At 48.0% G+C, this 23,220-nt stretch overlaps 1 protein-coding gene across 1 annotated transcript in view; it reads left to right on the plus strand.

The window, feature by feature from the left end:
* The first annotated feature begins 1,676 nt into the window (after positions 1 to 1,676).
* LOC109374514 (F-box-like/WD repeat-containing protein TBL1X) overlaps positions 1,677 to 23,220 on the plus strand; it is a 122,386-nt gene continuing 100,842 nt past the window's right edge. The window contains exon 1 of the mRNA XM_019629171.1: positions 1,677 to 1,753. The gene's annotated coding sequence lies outside the window, so the exon portion shown is untranslated. The remainder of the gene's footprint in view (positions 1,754 to 23,220) is intronic.

Here is a 23,220-nt window from a genome sequence, read left to right on the forward strand (position 1 = left end):
CCACTCAGGGTGCACCCTCTTCGCCTTCCTGCTCGCCTGACTTCATGGGCCAGCGTGAGCTTCGCCTCCTCCAGGAAGTCTCCCTAGATTTCTCCCGCACAGTGTGCACGTGCACAGGACACAGCGTCCTCCCTTGTCATCCGCTGCCCTCCCTGTCATTCGTCTGTCAGCAGCAATTATTTGCTAAGCACTCCCTGATTTTTGAGAGACATTTGTCCCCACAAGCCAGGGACACCCCACCATTCTGGACTCCCTCCTACCTCCTGCACACTCCTTGTCTGTCTCATTGGCAGGCTCCGTCTCCTTTCAGGGTTTGACCCTGGTCCTGCAGTCTCAGACCAGTGGCTCTCAGCAGGGCAATTGTGCCCTCCAGGGGACACTTGGCAACGTCTGGGGGGGTCAGTTTTGATTGTTACAGCTGGGGGCTTGCTGGATTTCTACCTCATGGGGAGAGCCCGGGGGTGCTGCTCACCGCAGAGAATGATTTGATCCACAATGTCAGCAGCGCCGAGGAGGAGAAACCCTGCTTTCGACGCTCCTCCCGCCCAAGCCCCTAGCTTTAAAGATGGCGGTTAGAGGATGGTTCACAGGCTTACCTGTAACTCACCTCTTCCACTCGCTCAGACTTGTGTATTTAATCGTCTGCCTACCATTCTACTCGGAGACCTAATGGGCTTCTCAAAGTTAACACATAAAAAAGAAGCCTTGCTTTCTCTTCCCCTCAGCCTTCCTGCATGCCACGAAATGATACCGCCTTCCAAGTTATTGCCCAAGCTGGAACCTGGTCGCCGTCCACCGTTCTTTTCTCCCCCTTCCCATCACATATCCATTCCACCCAGTAGTCCACTTTCCATAAGCTGCAGAGTCCTCTGTGATCCGGGTCCTGCCAGCTCTCCCTTCTGCCGCCCAGCCCACCTGCCTGCCTTCCTCCCCTGCCCCTTGTCAAGGTCGTTCTCACCACAGGACATTTGCACTTGCTGTGTCGGCAGCCTGGCCTCTCTCGCCCGCATGCAAGCACTCCCACCTCACAGAGCTCTGCCCCAGCCCCTAGGATAAACTTGACCCCTGGTCACTTTCTGTTCTGCTCCCCAGTCTGACTTGCGTTATAGCTCATGTGAAATGATCTCTCGTTGGGTGATGGGCTTGCTCGTTGAATGCTTCTGTTCTTCTATCACTAACTTCCCCCTTCTCACTGCCAGGATGGGTAAGCGCCCCAAGACCAGAGCCATTCTATGTGTGCCCCTAATACCAGAGCACCGTGGAACACCGTTTCCGCTTTTTCCACAAGACTGAAGGAGGAGAGGTCGTCAGTGAAAAATTAGCTGAGTTGTGCTGGACCTGGAACAACCTGTGTGTTCACTGAGCGTGCCTGATGGGTGGTGGGCAAGACTTGCGTCTGTCGTTAGCCCTGAGTAGATTTTTCAGTGATCGAAGTGATAGGGTCACAGCGGGTTGTGAGACCTTGGAAGTGATGAACGGGTGTGTGTGAACGGGTTTGTATGCTCTAAACAGAGACGCAAGCCTTGAAATTCACCTGCATTGCTGCCGTGGTTATCATTTCAGCATCCTGGCACCCTTCACTCAGATATCTGGCTGCTTATGGAGCGGCCAAGAATACGGGTTCAGAGTGTTTTCACGGGCACTGCTGTCTCACTCTGGGTATTTTTCATTACCAGGTAAAGGAAGACGGAAGAAAGGAGGCCGAAACATAAACCCTAGAAGGAAGAAGGAAGTGGCCTCCATTTGGCTCTGAGTAAGTGAAGTCGTAAAACAGATTTCGTGTTACGTCATGAATGTCCTGTCGACGTCTCCATGTTTTTCGTGTTGAGAAATTAAATATTACTTTGTTGGCAGTACGTACTGGAAACAGTGGTTTCTCAAGAGTTCTTGTGATAGGTGACTTTGCTAGGAAAAAAACCAAAACGTGTTGCGTTAGCGCTTCCTAACAAGCGCCTTATTTTATTTAGCTTCTGGAAGTCAGAAATTATAGGGAAGGGGAATGGGGATGATTGTTGAAGTGTGTTTGCTTTATTTGAGGTCCTTGCTTTTCCTCAGAAGGCGGATTTATAACGAACAACAGAGCTTTCTGACAGGCTCCCCTTTGTCTTGTATGCCCCTGTCAGAATGTGTTTGGAAAATGGACAGGCAGCTGTGTCATTACGTGTGAACCAGCCGGAATTTTCCATAAACACCTTGTCTGGCACCATCGTGAGGCAGCAAGACTTGTGATGGAGGCCCCTGGGGAGGCGTTTTCCTTCCGTCTGAACCCTACGAGGACTGGTGTTGGGGTAGAGAGTCTAGACTCGCCGAGAACAGAGCCTCCTGGGTTCGAAGCCACCATATTGACTGCTTCACCCCGTTGACAGTGAGGCCTTTTCTCACCCGAATTAAGAGTATTCTTTCCAGGCCATTTTGTATTAAAAAAAAAAACCAAAAAACATTTCAGCTTCTGGGATAACCATTGTTTGAATCTCTTCCCTGTGCAGCATTGTGGAATATACAAAGATATATGAGATATGTCTTGGTTTGGGGAGTAAGGCATTATGGGTGCATAGAAAGAGGGTGTCCAGGACAAAGCCGTGCTGTGGGTGGGTGTCCCGTGGATGCCGCAGACATTCTCTGCTTTGGGAATTCCGAGGAAGGGTCTACCAGCCCAGAAAGGCTGGACCCTCCTCGTGGAAGGGAGATGTGAGTGGGGTTTGCTGGCGGCTGGGATTTGGATGCGTACTGAAGAAGTGGGTTCTAACGGGTTCCTCAAAGGTGAGGAACCAGGAATAAGAAAGCATTTTTTTGGGGGGGTGCGGGGTGCGGGCGGGGGCATTGATTGATAAACCAGCCTGGAATGGAGAGAAGTGAAGGGGGAACAGAAAAGACATGAGGAAAAGGCAGGGACTTTGAACTTGGCCCTGCTTGTACGGTGTCCACAGGAGACTTTGCTTGTGATTCTCATGGCATTAGAGCTGCCACCTGTGTCTACCTGGACACACCTGAGGGATACACCCTTCATCAGTAATGCAGGGGCAACGTGTATATTGAAAGAGCACCAAAGGTGACTCTTGTAACCAACCAGCTGCCGCAGGTGAAGAAAGAAGAGTCAGTCATACCAAAGCACTTCCCAGCACTTATTGTGTGCCAGACATATTTTGGCAACAACTTTATTGAGACGTAACTCACAGAGCAACAGCGCACCCGTTTGACCTGTATAGTTCGGTGGTTTTCAGCATATTCTCAGGGTTGTGCAATTCTCACCACAGTCCATGTCATCACTCCCCAAAGAATCTGATCGCATTAGCAGTCACTTCCCACTCCTGGCCCTCCCAGCTCCTGACAACCGCCGTTCGACTTCCGTTCTGGATGTTTCATATAAATGAAATGCTAAATTTTGTGTGCTTTGCAACCGGCTTCTTTGACTCAGCATAATGTTTTCAAGGTCCAGCCATGCGGGAGCATGTGGCACAGTACTTCATCCCTTGGTATTGCCAAATACTTCCCACTATGCGAATAGACCGCATGTTATCGGGTCATCAATCAGACACTGTTAGTTTTTGAAGCCTTCTATTTTGAAATAACTTTAGATGCACAGAAAGTTGGGAAGAGAGTACAATGAGTTCCTAGTGCCACCCACCTTCCCGCATCGATACCATCTTACGTGAAGAGAGTGGTTTGTCAAAGGAGGAACTTGAGGGCCAGCCGAGTGGCGCGTTGGTTACGAGTTGGCTTGGGACGCCAGCTCTGAGCAGCAGGGCCCCAATTCTGATTCCACGTGAGGGCCAGTGACACTGCCCCTTACAGCTAAGATGCTGAACAACAGCTCAACCTGGAGCTGGGCTGCCCTGAGTCACTGGCGACGGCATAGGCTGCAGCCTCTGCTGCAGTGGGTTGCCATGGGCTACCGTGTGTAGCCAGCAGCCAGCGTGAGTAGCCGTCCAGAGGCCAGAGACCGATCTGCCTCACCCAGGAAGAGCGCAATGATAATACCAACGTGGGCCAGTGAAGCGACGTCCTCCACAACTAGACTGAAGAACAAAAGGACAGGAACTTGTCTGTTCCCCTTTCCCGATTCCCCAGCACTGTTCCCCTCTCTCAATTACCCAATTAAAAAAAAAAAAAAGAATGAATGCTTGAACGTGGCTGGCTATAGAGTCTAGTTGTAAGATGGCTGTCAAGGACCCTGAACGTGATGAAAGAATTCTTTCCTTTCTGACGTTTTTCACTACTTTTGGCTCTTTATACCAAATCAAAATATGTTGTTTGTCTTAATAGTTCCTTTTGGTTTTCTTGATAAACATGGGTGATTCCCAAAATATATCCCGATGTAGGACAGTAATTCTCAACTGGGGCGTGATTTTTTTCCCTCCAGGGTACAAAGTCTAGAGACATACTTGATTGTCACAACTTGGGGGTGTGAGTGTGAGAGGCTGGCATCTAGAAGGCAGACACCAGGGGTGCTGCTAAAACATCCTACAGTGCGCAGCACGGCCTGTCCCACCCCCTCCCACAGCAGAGAATTATCTCGTGCCAAATGTCAATAGTGTTGAGGTCGGCTGATTTGGGAGATGGCCAAAAAGTTTGCGTGTATAAAAGCATTGCCCTCTCACTTCTTTCACAGTAGTTTAGCGACTGTCGACATTGGCTATGAAGCACCAGGGTAGGGAATTATACACGTGTGGTCCTCCTACAGGGACCCGAACACTCACCATAACTAAAAATTTGGAAAAGAGTAAAGCTATAGACCTAGGTTTAGATTCCTAAATTATGTTTCTCTTTGCGTTAAGAAATATGTCTTTCACAACATGATCATATGTGTAATTCATAGGCGTGAATTCAGTTTTAACTTCATTTAATTTATATTAATTAAATTTATATTAAATGAATGATTTCATGATTTAACTATTAAGTCATTAACTTAATAGCATTTAATTTATTTTAATTATTTTTTAATTATTCATTTAATTAAGCTAAATGAATTAATACATTTGTATTAAATTTCAATTCCTATTAAAAAGGAAAGTATTTGTGTAATTTGTTTTTTTATGGCCGGTAGCAATTCTGAATTTTATCACTTAGAATAATTACGGAATTCTCCAAATTTCCCACCTTTACAAGACATCCATAAGCACAATTAGCAAATTTTTAACAGAACCCACAGCATGAAAATAGTGCCCCAAGAAAAGAGTATAATTGAAAAGTCATGCCTTTACTTAATACCTATTTAAATTAGATTTACAAAAGATTCTTTATTATGATACAATATGCATAACATACAATTTACCATCTTAATCATTTTTCAGTGAACGGTTCAATGTCATTAAGTACATTTGTGTACTTAATGTTGTGTAACCATCACCACTATGCAGGTCTAGGACTTTTTCATGTTCCCAAGCTGACACTCTGTCCCATCAACAACAATCCCCTGTACCCCTCTCCGCTGCCCCTGCCACCCACCCACCATTCCACTTTCCATCTCTATGAATTCGACTCCCGTAGGGACTGTCTATAAGTGGAATCGTACCGTATGTGTCCTTCACTCAGTAGCATGCCTTCAGGGCTCATCCGTGTTGTAGCAGGTGTCAGAATCGCCTTCCTTTTTAAGGTTGAATGATAACCCACTGTGTGTATAGACCACATTTTGTTGATCTACTCATTCATCGATGGGAAGTTGTATGGTTTACAAAGAAATGTTTTCAAGTTGGGCCCAGACTCCCTCACATGCTGTTAACTCGGAATTCTCTTTTCGGAGCTGCTCAAGAGCTTCTGACATGAGCTGATACGTTCTCCCACCTGCAGACGTGGCCGGAATGGCTCCCTAAGACAGCCCGCTCCCCGCCATGCTCCCTCGCAGTGACACTTCTTTCTGTCACCTTCCCCTCCTTAGCTCATGGCCACACCTCCACGACAGGCACGTGGGACAGTGCCCTCTGCCTGTCCCGGAATTTGCCTTCCTCTTTCCACCTCCTGGGACTTGACTTGTCTGCAGAAGTACAAACTTTGGCTCTGTGTGTACAGACGTTTGAGACCCTTTGCAACCAGCACGATGAAGTCTTATCTTGATGGGGAAGGATGCTTGATGACTCTGAAACGGGAGGCTGTGACTTGAGCCTGTCATCCGCAAAAGCCAGTGCTGTATTCTGGGATCTGACTTTGTCCTGGCGTGCGACGCTAAACCCTGAAGCAACTGCTGTTTGCCTCTCAACGCTTACGAGTTTATAACTTGATGCAGAACCATTGAAAATGGATTTCTTGGACCTTTTGGTGCAAAGTGGGGCAGCAGAATTGATGTGGATGTATCTCCTCATTGTTCAGCAGCTAGTGAGCGCCTTCCGAGGGCTGTGTGCTGGGCGTGGATAGGGCTGTCACGGCAAAGGTTTGCTTTGATTTTGGGTTGGCTTGGGGACGGAAAATACAGGGAGCAGGTGTGGGACGTGAAGTGAGCTCATAGAAACAGTTAAAAACCCATTACCAAGTCTTTACTATCTGTGGCCATTTACCTTGCTTCACAAAGTGACACTTTCCAGTCCTTTCAAAGTTACACCTGCCCTATTTATTTCAAACTAACTTAGCAAAGCTGCATGTGTCGGGGAAATGTCCTCACAGCAGGAGGTCTTCCTGGCTTGCACCCTAGGATACACTGAATCTCGATTTTACATCCCTGATTAACTGTAAGTATAATTCAAGTCTTCATAGCTTCGCTTTTCCATCAATTACATATATTGGGGTGCTTTCATTACAGACCTTCATCTTGGGAGCACATCTGACAAGAGAGGGGCAGGCTGTTCACTGACCTTTAATATTTTTCGCGTCCACTTTAAATACATTTTTTCTGTGTGACCACGCAGTGTTCGGTTTACAAAATATATATCCCTCCGAAACGCCCAATTTGAGCTGCAAAATGTCATGTTTTTAGCTGAGTGCATTTCACGTTGTTTACTCAAGTCGAGTATTGTCGTTTTGCACTCCGCATCCATTTGTCTTTGTCGGTGCACGTAGGTGGAATATTAATCTTGTATGAAATTCAGATAAGCAGGGAGCAGATGGATTTATGGCGCTCGAAACGTCCCACCTCTGCTACTGTGAAGAGTTGTTGAACTCTTAAGTAAAGGAATTTTCTGGACTGTGGCTCGTGGGGGCTGGCGTAGCTGGATTTGCCGTGAAATGACCTCACGCTGTCCAGGGTATATTTCTTTGCCGTGTGTCTTCTCTGCTGTAAGCGTAATGCTTTGAGACGGTATGGCTGCCGAGATGCCTACCTCACCCAGTAGCCCAGACCTGTGCAGGGCTACTCCAAACCCCCAGGAGGCATTGGGGTGCGGGGTGTCAATCAGGCAGGCACGCAGAAGAGGCCTAGCAAAGATGGGACCCTCCCCAGGGGCCTTAGGACGTGCGGAATGTACTGGGCCGTGAAAACGGTAGTAAAAGCAGTGCATTGCAGAGTCACCTTTTGACTTCAGCTGATGGTCAGCACACACCACACAACGGGTGTGCCTGATGCATAGCACCTCAGCTGGGACAGACTTCCTGTGGGAAAGGGCCTGGGGTGAACATGTGGGTCCTTGCTGCCCCCATGTGTCCCAGAGTCACCAGCAAGATCCGGTGCTTGTCTCCGCCCACTGTCACGAGGATGTAACTGAGCATCATCTGTGCATTCGTAACTGGTACCCCGTGCTCGGTGGGCCATAGCAGCGTTAGCGCAAGCCTCTTGTTTCAACAGCTTTACGGAGACATATAGTACACATACCATCCAATTCACCTGTTCCCAGTGTGCGATTTCATGGTGGTTTGTGTACTCACAGAGTATACATACGAGGTGCGATCACAAAATACAGTGAATGCGTTCTGTTTTTTTTTCTTTTTTTGTTTTAAATACAGTTCTTAAGCTTACGAGCTTGTCCAAAATCAAGTGCTGGGTTCGTAGAAATTCCAGTTCTTTAAATCTTGGAAAAGCACCACGTTTTTCTTGCTAAAAATGAGTTCTATTTGCCATATTTCCCCATGTATAAGACGCTCCCATGTATAAGATGCACCTTAATTTTGGGGCCCAGAATTTGAAAAAAATATATTACATAAAGTTATTGAACTCAAGTTTTATGCATCATAAAATTCATACAACTCCTCATCACTTGCGGGAAATGGAAGTAAAAAAAATCTGCAACCACTGTATAAGACGCACCCGGTTTTTAGACCCCAAATTTTTCGGGAAAAGGTGCGTCTTGTACATGGGGAAATATGGTATTTTCCAAACCCCAGGCCCTCACATGTGCCTAGTGTTAATGTGGATTTGCCTTCTTTTCCTGAGGTCTTTGAGCAGCACGCATGGGTGTTAGAACAGTAAGGAACTTCTCGGCTCGCCTGGAGTAGCACTCCTCATAGATCTTTCTAGAAAGATGGAGCTGTTTTTATCTGCTGCGTAGTGGGGTAGGCATGGGCCACATTTGGCCCTTGCGCTTGAAATGCGGCCGGTGGGCCTGAGGAACTGAGTCTTAGATTTAATTTAAGATCAAATCGCCACATGGGGCCAGTGGCTACCGCTGGTGGACGGAGCAGATGGGTCCAGAGCCTTGTTTCATGGGTGACGCAGTGAGGCTCATAGTGGTGGGGTGACAGAAGACAAGCCTGTGGGAGATACATGGCTGTAGATTGACGGACAAGCTGGCCTGGTCCACGCTGTGATGCAGCTACAGACCTACCTCATCAATGAAGACATGGAGTGTGCCTGTGGGGTGAAGCCTAAGGCAGGCGGTGCAGCCCGGTGGTGCCAAGGCTAGGAGAGCCAGCCCGGCACCCGCCTTCCGTGTGGCTTGTGCATTAAGTGCAAGAGTAGGAAGTTGGTGTTTGTGGTGAGATCCAACATGGGACACGGCAGCGGTCTTACGTGCTTTATTGTTAAAGGAGATAAGCAAAAAACTCCGTGCCTCTGCATTGTTTTCTCTCACGTCGAATTTAGGGAAACCTGACCCTCGACTGTACCCGCCCCTGGTCACCAGCGTAATGGCAGATGGCCTCGGTGCCCAAATGTGTCCTCATCACTTCCAGGCTTGTTTATTTACCTCGTCGAGACATTTAGCAAGCGTTTGGGAAGGTCCTCTTTTGCAAACCAGTCTTGGCAAGATCTGGCAAAACCAGAAATAATTTGTTAAGTAATATAGCAAAGGAACTCGACCTTCTTCTTATAAGTGCCCTGAAGAAATTCTTAAGAACACTAACCAGTAACCCTGCCCTCCCCCCAACACACCAGTTGGAGGTGGTCCCCTCCTTCCCAGCCTCCGGTCCCCCCAAACCCAAGTTCTGCAGCTGGAGGTGGCCCTGATACTGAGAAACATGAGTTGCCAGCATCGTAATTAGCAACATGCCCACGTCGGAGCATTGAGATTGAAATCGCCCCGCGCCAAACTGGAGCAGGCAGAAAGGAACCCCGAGAGATGGCGGCCTGAAATGAAGCCCTGTCGATGGTGCAAGATGCAAAGAGACATCACAGGAAAACAAGCAGAGCCCTGTGCTCGAGCACAGATGGGTGGCCTGTGGCCGGATGCAGGGGTGGCTTTGGCAGGGATGGACTTGAAACCGCTCCTGGCATAATGGAATTGAATCAGCCATTTGTTTTAGGGAGACTGCAGACCGTGGCTGCATCTATCATCGGGACACTTGGGCAGCTTGCCAAATGCATAATATTGATAATAATGAAAAATGAAACCATGATGTTTCTAGTCCACGAACCTCGTTTTTATCCTGTTGGCAAAAACCATGGATTTAAGTAGGACAGATGTGCCTGCAACTTCATAACGTAGTTATCCAAGGAGTTAAATTGAAATTATTCCTCCAAAATAAGCTCCCTGGCAAACCCGAGGCCCCTGGGGGATTTTGGATCTTATTTAATGTAAAATTCCTTGATAGAAGGTATTATGTGACGGTGCCAGGCAGTGTCTTGTTCTTGTTTTTTTACCCCCTAAATATCTGTGGATGTGTGAATTACCCCATGTGCCAACCATGGAGAAGGGGGAAGGAGGTGTCAGATAAACTCCTTTTCAGCAGAGAATTGAAGCATCTTGTTAGAACAGAGTCCATCTCCACAACACAATGCAAGGAGCCGTAACAGATCTGAAATCTATGACATATGTGCCCGTCATCGTGGCATTGGGAAACCCTGCTCACAGGTGTCACATCGCAAACCTGATCTTAAACTGGGTGTGATGGGAGCTTTTGGTCACCCGACTGGGGTTGCAAACGCACAGCTTCTAGGATTTCGGTTTTGCCTCTTTGAGGGACTGGCTGTCACATTTCTTGCATCAGTGCTTACTGATAGAATTGGAAATTGGAACCAGAATAATTAGATTGGCTCTCCAGATGCCAACGTGAGCGGACAAGGGATTCAAAAGCATGCCCGTTTGTTCTTGCAAGGCCAAGGGAGAAAGAACAGGGACGTGAACGGCTAAGGCACTGTTGTCCTTTTTCCCTTTGGGGGATTCCGGACGCGGTGGGTTAGATGGCAGGATCACTAGGCTCCATTCCTGGGGAAAATTCTGAGCTTTCGCCCATCCCCTCCGGAGACAGCTGCATATGACTTACGTATGAGAGAAGCAGTGAGCGATTTGAGATGAGTGCTGATTTACAGCTGTGCTCTCTCCCAACCCATCAACCTTTTCATTTCGGCGTGTTACCATTCTCCTTTGCTCTCCCTGGGAAGATAGCAGACGAGGAGCACAGAGCCATTTGTGTCGTGATTTTGAGTGTTGGAGATAAAGTCGCAGAACACAAATGAAGACGGAGACAGCTGAGGGAGTCTGTACGTTGGTTCATGAAAATACAGGGAGCCGTGCTTAGCTCTGGCTGTGACGTAAGTTAAAATCATCCATACACTCAAAGCACTGTGATCGTTGGTGTTGTTACGGCTTTTGTGACTTGGGAATATGAGTCCATCCATCTCGAGTCCCTAGACATTACAACATGGACAAGTTAAAATTTAAAGACCCCTTTTGTGTGAGGCCTGACGTTATAACTACTCAGAAACAAGTTCTTTGCCACCTTCCTCAGAGGCCGTCCGAGTGAGTCGACTAAACTTGCATGCGTGCACGTCTCCTGCACTGTTCTTATGGCCTCTTGGATGGTGGGTGGTTGGTTCTACCATGTCTTGTCCACCAGGAAAGGAGGCAGAGTTCACCCTTTGCCCTAGAACATTCCAGGGACTGGACTCACTGTAGGAGGATTTTGCCCCCCGCCCCTGCAGACAACACTTGGGTAGTATCTAAAGATATGTTCGGTTGTCTCAGTTGGGGAGGTACCACTGGCATCTGGTGGGTGGGGACCAGAGGTGCTGCTCAGGACGCCCCCACCACGAAGAATGACCCACCACCCTCGAATGTCAGTAGTGTCGAGGCTGAGGTAGCCTGCTCTCAGGCACCTATCACTTGCCCAGTGCTTCAGGAAGGGTTGTCTGCCAAGAGATGGTCTCCTAGGAGAGGACCAAACCCCTGTGCCGGCCAGGTATGCAGGTGTCTGAATTCTGAAAGGAAGTTGGAAACGTGAGGGTCAAATCCAAGGAAGCATGCTGTGCGCAGAACAAATTAGGGACCCCTGAGATCTGGGGAGGCCATGGCCCAGCCTGCCGAGTCCTGACTATATTTCTTATTGAGATCCCGCCCAGGTTTTTCCCAAAGAATGCTGAGTCAAGGCTGCCCCTCCGATTTCATTCCTTTCCAGGGCAATTTAGGTGAAGCAAGAACAGAGAGCTCCCCGAGGAGGGATCATGAGAACCAGGCCCGGCCTTTGCTAAATAAACATATCCAGAAACGTCAACATCTTTACAAGAATGGGGCTAAACCGTTTCCCAGAGTATTGTCAGGGCTGGAGGCTATGTCACCAATGACAGTGGCTTCAGTTGCACAGATACAGTCTTTCAAGGCTCCTCATCCAGTCACGTCCTGAATTAATGTTTCAGAACTGCAAGTTAATGTTTCAAAAGTGTTTTCATAGTAGCTGCAGGTGTGATCTCCAACATCACGGTCATACCGTGGGACTCGGCCCACGTTTCGTTAATTAGATCTGTTAGCAGAAGGCTGTTCACCAGCCGTCTCCCCTCATAGGAGAATTCAGCGTGACCCTCCATGGAAAGCACTTAGCACAGTGCTTGGCCCTTCAGCAAAACATGTGGCCAAGTCGATGAGGTGATCATCCGTCATCATTTTATAACGCGAAAGGAATCATTGAATAGCACGGCCAGCTGGCCGCCTTGCTTTCTTCAGACGCAATGCTCTCTGTCTCCATCTCCTGCTTTCCCTCGTCCCAGCTGATTTAAAGCTGTCTTACTGTTGATGCATTTAAATATTTTAACAATAACTCCTTGTTATTTTGAAAGGTATGTATTCATTCAAGGGTGATGTGCTGAGTGTTGGCTTTGTGCTGGTTATTGCAGTGTAAGTGGTAGGGGTGGTGTTCCAGGGCAGAATTGGGGGTGGGCTGGGGTGCAGACATCCAGCCCACCATCAAATAATAGGGTGCCTGGAGGGGATGCAAAGCCCCGTCCCTTGTGCCCGGAAGGGAGGATCCTTCCTGAGCTGCCTCCTGCAGGGCGATGCCAGAAACATGGGGTGCACCTGCTTTCTGGTGGTCAGAGGTGACATGTGAGCCAGTGCGAAAGTGATGAAGAGCAGGCTTCCGGAGTCCAAAGGGAGGCGTCCTTGGCTAAGAGCGTGACCTCCTAGGACAGGTGTGGGAAATGGGTCCTTTGGTGCAGCTGCGATAAGGGGATAGGACGCAGCAGTCAGGGGCTGGCGTGGAGCTGGGCCGGGCATCAGCTACCTCATTTATTCATGAGGAAAACCAAGCCACTTGGTCACCCGAAGCCCAGCTTTGATTTTATGTTAGCACCCTAAGCTCTTGTGAGTAAGACTGTAAGACTTAAGTTTTCCATGAGACAAATGCATTTCTTAACCGCTCATGTCCTTGAACACCTTTGAATTTCCTTGTCTGTTGAGGTCATTTTTTTTTTTCTCGTTGCCGACCCCCATTCCTGTCTTCTGTTTCTGCTTTGTACTTAATAATCCTCACCCTTCCTTCATTGATGTCTATGTGTCCACTCCTCTTACGGCCAGAATGGCTGACATTTTGCCTGGCGCTTTCTGAAGACGTTTTAGAGAAGCACTTATGAGCTCTCTTCTGCTTTCTATCTCCTTGAATTTGCCTGTCCCACTGTTTACCCTCCTGTGTCTGGCTTATTGCCATAGGCATAAGGTTTACAAGGGCTGTCCATGTGGTAGCATGTATCAAAATCTTAATGTCTTTTTTATGGCTGATTACCATTATCCTTTCAGAATAGCATTCACGGTCTGGGCATATTATATACTGTACCGTGTGGCGGGGGAGGGGTCATGCTTTGTCTGTGATGCTGAGGTAACACACTTGCTCCTGTCTTGCTGAGTCAGACCAAGTAAAGGCATTCATTCATTCACTCACTCATTCATTCAGACAACACTTACTGAGCTTGTAGGGAGCGTCAGAGGCTTTGGTGGGTTAAACTGATGGACTGTGTGTGAGTGTCTATTTTGGGGCGTATTTGGCTCAGTTGGCACCCTCTTCCTGGACAGTATACGTTGTCTTTTGTCTTTCCTTCTCAAGGAGTTGGGTATGCATTTTAATTTCAGATAAAGGGGTTTAATATTTGTTTCTGTGTTTTCTTTTTACCTGACCACAGCCACAGCCGTGAGAAAACATCAGGTTAAGAGGGATCGATGCGTCACCACCATTTGTAACTGTTTTCTAAGGAGGATTTTTCGGGTTCTCTGATAATTGCAATGCAGTCGACATAATCATCTACGTGAGGGGGGAATTAATGCGTGTGTCGGTGGTGGGAGGAAGGCGGGCATCTTTCTGGTTTCTGGGGGTCAGTGGCCACCCCACCCTGTGTCTATATATCACTGGGAAATCAGGGCCCATCTGGCATGAAGGCGGTGACGAATTAAGCTGGGACTTTTCTATGGTCTGCGTTGTAGAGAAATGGGGCCTATTTTCATGCTTTAAATGGTGACTAAATAGGGACCATGACGGCAGATGAAGGAAGACTCAACTGCTGACTCCCTGAGAGCAGATTCCTCTCTTCCTGTCTTGGCGTGTCCTAAGCCTCGCTCACTATCTCAGAGCCCAAACTGCTCCTCTGATGTCTAGATCTCTCTGTGGGGAAGGAAAGGTACATGCACAGTGTATGTAGCCTGGCTTCCGGCCCCATGAAACCCTCTCGAACGCCACGGAGTGCATTCAGATAGATTCTGCCTGTGAAACGTCCTGTATGAAGGAAGAATGGATGGAAGGGGGTGTTGGGTAGTAATGTTCATCTGTTGGAAATAACACCCAGATTCATTTAGTGTGTTGGAGCCGCCTCTTACCCCAGTGTCACCCTCCTCAACCTGCCTCAGAGATGTAGCAGGCTGAGATCTGAGGCCATGTAGGGGGACACCGGGAAGGCTTTTGTATCCTGTCTAGAGGTCAAGGGGTGGACCCTGGTATCCTTGGCTTAGAGGTCTCCCCTCACTACCTCCTCTCCCCCCAGGCCAGCACCCCTTTCCTTCCCTGCCAGCACCCCTTGTCTATCTCTCCCCTGCCACATCCAGTGCCTTGCGGCTCCCTACTCTAGCTCCCCTTCCCCAAGTCCACCTTCTACCCTCTACCCATCTCCCTCCCTACTCCCCTGTTCCCCTCTCTCACCCTAACCCCCCATCAGCGCTCCCCCTTCTGCTGTACCCACACCTCACCAGGAGCTCATCTCCCCTGACCATCCCGCCCACCCTGAGGGGGACACAGGTGGCTGTGTGGGCTCCGTCCCCCGCTTGGCTTCTTCGTGAGAATTTCCCACCAAGCCCCAGCTCTCCGTACGCTGATGGTGCTGAAACTACTCCCATAGCCGGGTGTTACTGAGCGGGCCTCAGCAAGGGAGTGGTTTTAAAAGGGGAGGGGATTAAGAGGTGCAAACTTTCAGTGGTCAAGTAAGTCATGGCGATGTAATGTACAGCACAAGGGATAGTCAGTAATATCGCCATCACTTCAGATGGTGAGCGATGGCTACTAGACGTACCGGGGTGACCACATCATAAGGTACGTAAGTGTCGAATCACGATGTCGTACACCTGAAACATAATATTGTATGTCAGCTGTGCTCTGAGCTACAGAGAGGCACTACTGGTGCGCGGTTATTCAAGGAAATTCATTTCTTTTTGTACAGCTTTCCAAAAGGTGCCGTTACTGTGTCTCACACATAAGACTCCTGGAAGCACCCAGGTGAATTAAAATTATGTTTACAAGCAGGGCGTTCTCCCAGCATGGACTTGTTTGTGATTCCCCCAGAAAGCACCTTTTGCAGTTTTTTGTATCCGTGCATGATATTGTCATAATCTTCCTGGTTCTAGGTTATCTGTACTTCAAAAGGAACACGGTTGTGTGGGCGCTGGAGGAAAACACATTTCAGTTCTCAGGGATGCCTGGGATGATACAAAGGCAGTAATTTGGTAGCATGGGTATTAATAAATAGTCCTAGGTCTCAGGGAAGTGTCTCCATGAAAGCGTTTGTCCTGTTTTGCGTCTCAGAATTATAGGAATTTATCCTTACCCATCTCAGCTGTGCCGTTCCTAGAAAGGGGAGGAGAAGCATTTTGGAAACTTAACTTCTTAAGAATCCGGGGGAAATAGGTTTTAGTCTCAAGGGATCTTTGCATTATCCTCGGTGAGATAAGAGCTTCAAGCCTTATGACTTTTTTAAGAGCCAAATACTTGGAAGATACGGGGCTGATAAATTGTTGTTTTAGCCTTTTCATCACTGTTCGTCCTGATTTAGGACAGAACAGCCTTTTCCTAAACCACTAGGTTGCACCTGGCTGGGATTTTTTTGAGTTTCCTGTCTTGAATTACTAGCATATTCCAGTATCCTTTGAGGCTTTTCCCCCATCACGTTACGTTACGCGGCAATCTGAGGACCTCAGACTTATCTTTCATCCTTAGTCACCACTGTGTCGGCTACCAGAATGGCAGTGTCACGGTTCCAAAGGTTCCCAAGCAAAGTGACTGTCAAATCAAAGACGTTTTGTGATGTTAGGGTGTATGCATGTCAAAACGAAACAGAACAGACCGGGGAGTGCTAAGTGTCTCACCGCTGAGATGGTGTCCCCTCCTGCCTTTGTTTTTGCACAGCCCTTTTTTTCTGTTCATGGCGTATGGAAATGATGTTTTGCAGTGAGAATCACTGGGGCAGCTGAGTGAAGGATGAGGGCACTTTGGGGCCTCCCGGTGGGGACATGTATGCAGATGGCAAAGTGATCCCCCGACTCATCGAGGGGGCCTCTTCCCGCCACCTGTCACATACTCAGTGCTTCTTATCCCGATCGGTCAAATATATGCCTCTCCCAAGGCCACGTACAGCTGGGAAATGGCCCGGTAACTTCAATCTGGAAGGTTTTCTGGCCAATAATAAGGTTAAATCAGCGTGTGACGTGTGGGTCCCATTTGGTGGCAGCATGCTGGCTGGCAACCCTGCTGATAAGATGGAACTCCTGGTTTCGTGTTTGAACCGGAAATACCTTTTTTGCCCAAATGTTAATCCTGTTGCGCTGTTTCCATTTAGAGAGCTCCTATAATAAATAATTCCCTTAGTAGACTCGCCGATTGCCTCACTCCCCAGAACGGCGTGTGAGGCGCCCTCGTCGGTGTCTTGCTGGCTTTTAGGAAAACGGAGATGAAGATGAAAGGGAATCTTTAGCCATAACTTGAATCCCTAAGGCATTTTAAGACCTGAAAGCAACCCTCCGTGTGAACAGCTAATAAGTTGAGGTTCTTTTTCTTTTCTTTTCTTTTCTTTTTTTTTTTATAAATTGAGCCTCATTAGATGTACTTGTGTCAGTATCCTGTATGGGTTGGTCACCAGCATGAGTTGACAACAATGCCAGCTTTTCAGAGCTGACCATAGGCAGTCGTGTCACTCACGTCTGAGTGGCTGGCGTACCCCCGCGCATCAAGCTGGACTGCATTTGAAATGACGGGCCATGCAATCGGTGTTGGAGACGTCGGTCCTCAAGTTCTAGGTTATTTTGCTTTATCCTTTTTAATTGTTTACACAAAGTCGTTCTCCTGAACTCAAGGAGAGCTGAAAATCAAATACGGAGAGAGCCTGTGCATGCGGTCTAGACTTCATGACATTTACCCGTGCGCCTGGGCTAAATGCAGTGATTGTGTACATAAATCCACAGGGAAGGACTCTTGTTCTGTGTACCTACGTAAGGGAGCAAACTGTTGCGTTAGCTGACGTGGCAGAATATCAGCGGCAACAGTGTGGCTTCATCAGTGAACAACAGACATGACTTTTTTTTACACCTCATGTGGCTCCTTCTCAGGTTGCTTATGGCTACTAGGGAAGGCAACAAACGATGATAATTAGTCGCTAGACAAGCCAACCCTCTGAACCCGACGATTCATAAAAAAAAAAAGGGGTCCACACAGTCAGCTGTTTTCCTAGACTGGCATTTCTCAGTGGGGACAATTTTTGTCGTTCCCCCCCCCCCAGGGGACATCTGACAATGTCTGGAGACCTGGAGACGTTTTTGTTTGTCACAACTGGGGGTGAGGGTGCTCTTAGCATCTAGTGGGTGGAGGCCAGGGACACTGTAAACATCCTACAGTGCCCAGGACAGCCCCCCACAAAGAGTGAACCAACCAGTATGTGCGAGGAGTACCCTCCCCACTCCACTTGTGACACCCCAGAAAGTCTCCAGATGCTGCCTAGGGTCCTGAGGCATGGGGGCGATGGGGGGGAGCGCGTGCGTAATCACCCCGGTTGTGGACTACTGGCTTGAACTCTGAGGTTCTGAAATCACTGTCTTCATGGCCTCTTAAATTCAGAGTTATAAAGGGGCCCCCTGGGGCAGCAGGGCTTTGTGTAGGGGCCGAAGTTATACCCTGAGTTCTCCTCATTGTCTAGACTGCCGTCTATCCACACAGCATCCGAGTTCCATCATGGTCCCTGGAAATGCACCCCCTCACATCTCAGGATAGTCTCTCTGGGGTTGTGTCAATTTGATATTGTTTTAGATGTCACTTTCAGGTTGTTCATGGAGGCTGGTGGGTATGTGAAGTGTGTTTGCCCAAGAAGTGTAGAAGAATGAAAAATCATCGTCGATCTTTCCTGATGTGAGGTCAAGTGCGCAGTCGACTATCTTCCAAGGCATATATAACAATCCGTAATGTGCCCGAGCTGCCTGTAGCCATGTTTGTCTCTCATTGTAGCAACATGAGGTGCAGATGTCCAACCCCAGTTGAGAGAGCGGATGCAATCTTTAAAGGTCTCCATGTGTTTTCCCTCCAAGCCTTTCGAGGGAGACCCCTTGGTCTTCCTAAGCTGGAGGACCCTGAAGCAGTCAGAAATATAGATTCCACGCCAGAAGAACAGGAGGAAATGTGTTTTAAAAGGCTTAGGCTTTAAGCGTACCTACTGCTTTATTTTGGAACGCGAGTTTATCTGTTTCCGAGGACTCGCGTGCCTCTGCCACGCGGGTGCTCAGTGACCTTGTTGAGTTCTTTGCCCTTCATTTTCTTTATGAACTTCTGTGAGTACCTTTCCTCCCAAAGGTATTAATTTGGAACACCAGCCTATGCCCACTCTCTCACGGTCCTCCAGCCCACACACGAATTCAGCTACCCACTGGCCACAACCTATTCTGAATACCAAAAGTCGGACACTGACAGAACGCTGTTTTTCTTTTTAAAGAAGAGAATTCATGAGATGCCCCAAATTTATGGAAAATGTTTCGATCAAGCAGTCCTCAAGTCAAATGTGTCTGTTAGGAGTTGTGTGGTGGGACAGCCGTTGGGGTAACCTGGCTCCCAGGGGAGCGACCCCAAGAAAGGAACAACAAGGCAGCCTTAGTGCTATGTCTAAATAACATCCCCCTCTGTGCATATGTTGCTAAATATCGCCACTAATGGGGTTTTATGAATTAGTCTGTGCCCTTCCCCCCCAAAAATGTGTTGGAGTTCTGACCCCCAGCACCTCAGAATGTGACCTTATTCAGAGAGAGCTTCTTTACAGAGATAATGTAGCTAGCGAGGTCATTAGGGTGGGCTCTGGTCCAATAGGACCAGTGTCCTCATAGAAAGAGGAAATTTGGACACAGGTGTGTGTGAGCATGATGACGGCCATCTATAAGCAAAAAGAGAAAAACGCCTGGAAAGATTGTCCCTCCCAGCCCCAGGAGGGAACCAACGCAGCGGACAGCTTTATCTCAGGCTTCTGGACTCCAGAACCACCCAGCCTGTGGTCTTTTGTCATGGTAGGCCTACAAACACAGTTAGCCCTATGAAACTAATATGGTGGGATACCAGTCTCTCCATATATTTGAGACCATGAAATGTACCCAGGACCTGTGCGGCAACCCCTCAGTTTATGGAAACGGACAGGAAAATAAACGTCCCTGTCACAAGCTGGATGATGTGTGTGGATGCACCAACGTGGGAGGCGGAGGACACGTAGAGATCGTGACAGGACTGGGGTGCTGAGTCAATGCATGGCGTTCTAGGGGATGACCCCTGCGGTGCTAGGTCAGCCCCTACACAATGCCCCGCCGGCTCTGGGGGGTTCCTTAGCTTCCCTGAACTCAAGGGGCCGGGAAGAGAGGGATTTCAGAGGCCCCCAAGTGAGTCTCCAAGAGTATGGCACCTTGTATGATGGAAAATGCTGATTCGACTAAGAATGGAGCTCAACCCCCCCCACACACACACACACACACATCGGGCTACGAGGTGAAAACGGAAAGACTAAACCCTCAGGCCCCCAGGAAAGCGGGAGGTCTTGTTACAGCACTCATGTCTGCTTTCCTGCCAGCCTTTGGTTGCTCGGACCGATATGGTGTTGATGAGGATGAAGAATTAGAAGACGGTGACTAGTTTTGCTCCACTACCTTGGAGCCCAGTGCAAAATGATAAATGCTGTTTTGGAAATAAAATATGGGCGTAGCTACGGGGAAGTGTCCGCTTTAATTAAAGACCATCAACATTGGACTTCTCTGGGTTATTAGGGAAACTTTTTTTTTTTTGAATCTTTATAAAATGGGGGGTGCTCGTCGCTGGGACTGTTGGTCGATATCCGAACTCCTCAGAAGCCCAGGACAGAGCGGGATAACCAGTGGGAACCCCTGCTTGAGCCTGTGACTCTGCCATTAATGGATGTATTAAACTCGCATCCGTGGTGAGAAGACAATATTTGGCACTGCTGTATCGCTTTCAGATGGATAATAACGCTCACTAGGACGTCATTTGCTTTTAAACTGCCTCTGATGGAAACCTAGCAGGACATGACAGCTTTGGAAAAGTACCAGAGACTAGATAGTTCGTGCCTTCATCATAGAGAGCAATGTGCACCTCTCCACTTTGGTAATGTTGGTGATCATTTCTGACCCCAGTTGGCTCAATGGACATCCTTGTTGACAAACTCATAAACTCTAAGGAAGCCATAAGCTTGCCTGCGTGTGTGCATGGGTCCCTGGAAAGCCATGCTTTTTCATATAGTGTTAAAATGTTATCTCTGAAGCAAATTCAGTGCAGCCAGCGCTTGCTGAGTATCAGGCACCTAGCTGGGCACGGGAGGGGGTCCGGCAAAGCTTTTTACTGTGTGATCTGTGATCGGTAGGGCGGGTCTGATCCTGCCCTAAGGGCATGAAGGAGGCTTAAGGGCAGCGCTGGCATTTCAGCTGGGCCTTTTAAGGAGAAGTGGAAATTGATCCAGACGAAAAGGTAAAGGATCTTGTTGGTAGGGAGGATAAACAGGCCAGGGCATGTGCACTTAATGACATGTGTGCAGAGACCCACTGGAGGTTTCGTTGAGTGGACTAAATCAGTGTTTTAGGGCGTTAGCTTTGGCAGCGGTGGGGTCCAGGTCTTGGGGTAGCAAATCAGGGCCAGAGTGTTCCTGAAATCCAGGGGGCGAGTTTAGGGTCTGAGGGCGGTACCCATCCTGTCCACCATCAGCCTTCCCCCGCTAACCGCTGTTCTCACGGTTGGGCCAGTGAGAATCTGGTGGCCGTCTGGTCTCTGGAGGTCTCCAGAAAGGGATTGTGGGTGAGGGCTGGCCTCTCCTGATAGGAATATGCTCCCTGGCTGGGTACACACCTGGTTATCTTTAATCCCATGGATTGCAAAGGTGGTGATAATTGTCCAGCTCTGTAAGGACAGAACTTGTTTCTGGAAGCAAGAGGCTAAGGCAGACTCATCCACTTACCCCAGAAGTGTAACTTTGGGATGAAGATCATTCAAGGAAATAAGGCAGAGTGATGTCCTTCATCCCAGCTCCCCATTTCACATGTCTGGGATCCCCATTCGTTCTGCTGTGGGCCCTTCTCCCACCCCTCGGACCATGGCAGGTGAGGAGGTGCCAGGCCTCAGGTGGGCAGGAGGAAATTCCAGTGAACGATGCATTGCCATCGCAGCCTTCCGTCATCTACAGCTGCGTTTGTGTTAAGAGATTGAATATTGAATATGTGTACCGGAGGGCAAAGACATAATTACCATGAGTTCGTTTGTCCTCTTTTCCTTATTATTTCACACACGTGCTGTCGTTTCGAGAGAGATGGTTCTAAGCACAGCAGTATTCTATGCTATGTATAGTTCTCATTTACAGAACCATCTAGAATGGCTCATATTACTATTGCAGCTCAGTTAGGTGACTTCAAGGCTTAATGATCACTAACTATAATTTCCGGCTATGTCTTCAAGTTCCTTTCCTTTTTGTGTAGACTGGGAGAATTTTATTTTCAGCTTATGTCGGTAACAGTTGTCTGGTTTCCTGACCAAGCTAAGTAGTTTTCAGCAATGCATGGTACTTTTTTTTTTTTTTAATGACTCAGTTTTTTTTTTTTATTTTGCATTTTTACCATGTTGCTATTATGAGCTATTTGTTTTTTAATATTAAATTTATTGGGTTCACATTGGTGAGTAGAATTATATAGATTTAAAGTGCACATTTCTATAATACATTATTTATATATCACATCGTGTGCTCACCACCCAGAGTCAGTTCTCCTTCCATCACCATATATTTGATCCTTTTTACCCTCATCTACCACCCCCTCCCCCCTTACCCTCTGGTAACCACTAAACTGTTATCTGTGTCTATGAGTTTTTGTTTCTTTGTTTGCCTTGTTCCTTTGTTGCTTTCACTTTTATGTCCCACATATGAGTGAAATCACAGGGTTCTCAACTTTTTCTGACTAATTTCGCTTAGCATAATAATCTCAGGATCTATCCATGTTATCACAAATGGCACTATTTCATCTTTTCTTATGCCAGAGTAGTATTCCATTGTGTATATGTACCACATTTTTTTTTTTTAAGATTTTATTGGGGAATTGGGGAGGGAAACAGTGTTCGGGAATTGGGGAAGGGGAACATTGTGTTTTTTCCGGGACCCAAGAGCTCCGAGTCAAATTGTTGTCCTTCAATCTTAGTTGTGGTGGGCGCAAGCTCAGCTCCAAGTCTAGTCACTGCTTTCAATCTTGTTGCGAGGAGGGGCATAGTCCACCATCCCATGCGGGAATCGAACCAGCAACCTTGTTGCACACTGAGTCATGCAGCCGCCCGTCATGGCTACTCAGCTCAAGGTGCCATGTTCAGTCTTAGTTGTGGATGAGGGGGTGCACAGCCCACTATCCCACGCAGGAGTCAAACTGGCAACCTTGTTATTAAGAGCACGTGCTCTCACCAGCTAAGCCATCCTGCCACCTGTTGGGAGCTTAGCGGCAGCTCAGCTCGGGCACAGCTCACTGGCCCATGTGGGAATTGAACCAGCAACACTGTTGCTCAGAGCTCGCACTCTTAACCAGCTGCGCCACCCGGCCAGCCCCCATATGTACCACATCTTTATCCAATCACCTATTGAAGGACCCTTTGGTTGTTTCCATGTCTTGGCCACTGTGAATAAAGCTGAAATGAATATCAGAGTACATATGTCTTTATGGGTAAATGTTTTCAGATTTTTTTGGGTAGATACTCTGAAGAGAAATTGCTGGGTCATATGGTAATTGTACTGTTAATTTTTTGAGGAACCTCCACACTGCCTTCCATGGCAGCTGCACCAACCTGCATCCTCACCAACAGTGTATGAGGGTTCCTTTTTCTCCACAGCCTCTCCAACACTTATTATTTGTCTTGTTGATGATAGCCATTCTAGCTGGTACAAGGTAATATCTCATTGTGGTTTTGATTTGC

The sequence above is a fragment of the Hipposideros armiger genome, unplaced genomic scaffold (assembly GCF_001890085.2).
Source record: "Hipposideros armiger isolate ML-2016 unplaced genomic scaffold, ASM189008v1 scaffold_827, whole genome shotgun sequence".
Lineage (NCBI taxonomy): Eukaryota > Metazoa > Chordata > Mammalia > Chiroptera > Hipposideridae > Hipposideros > Hipposideros armiger.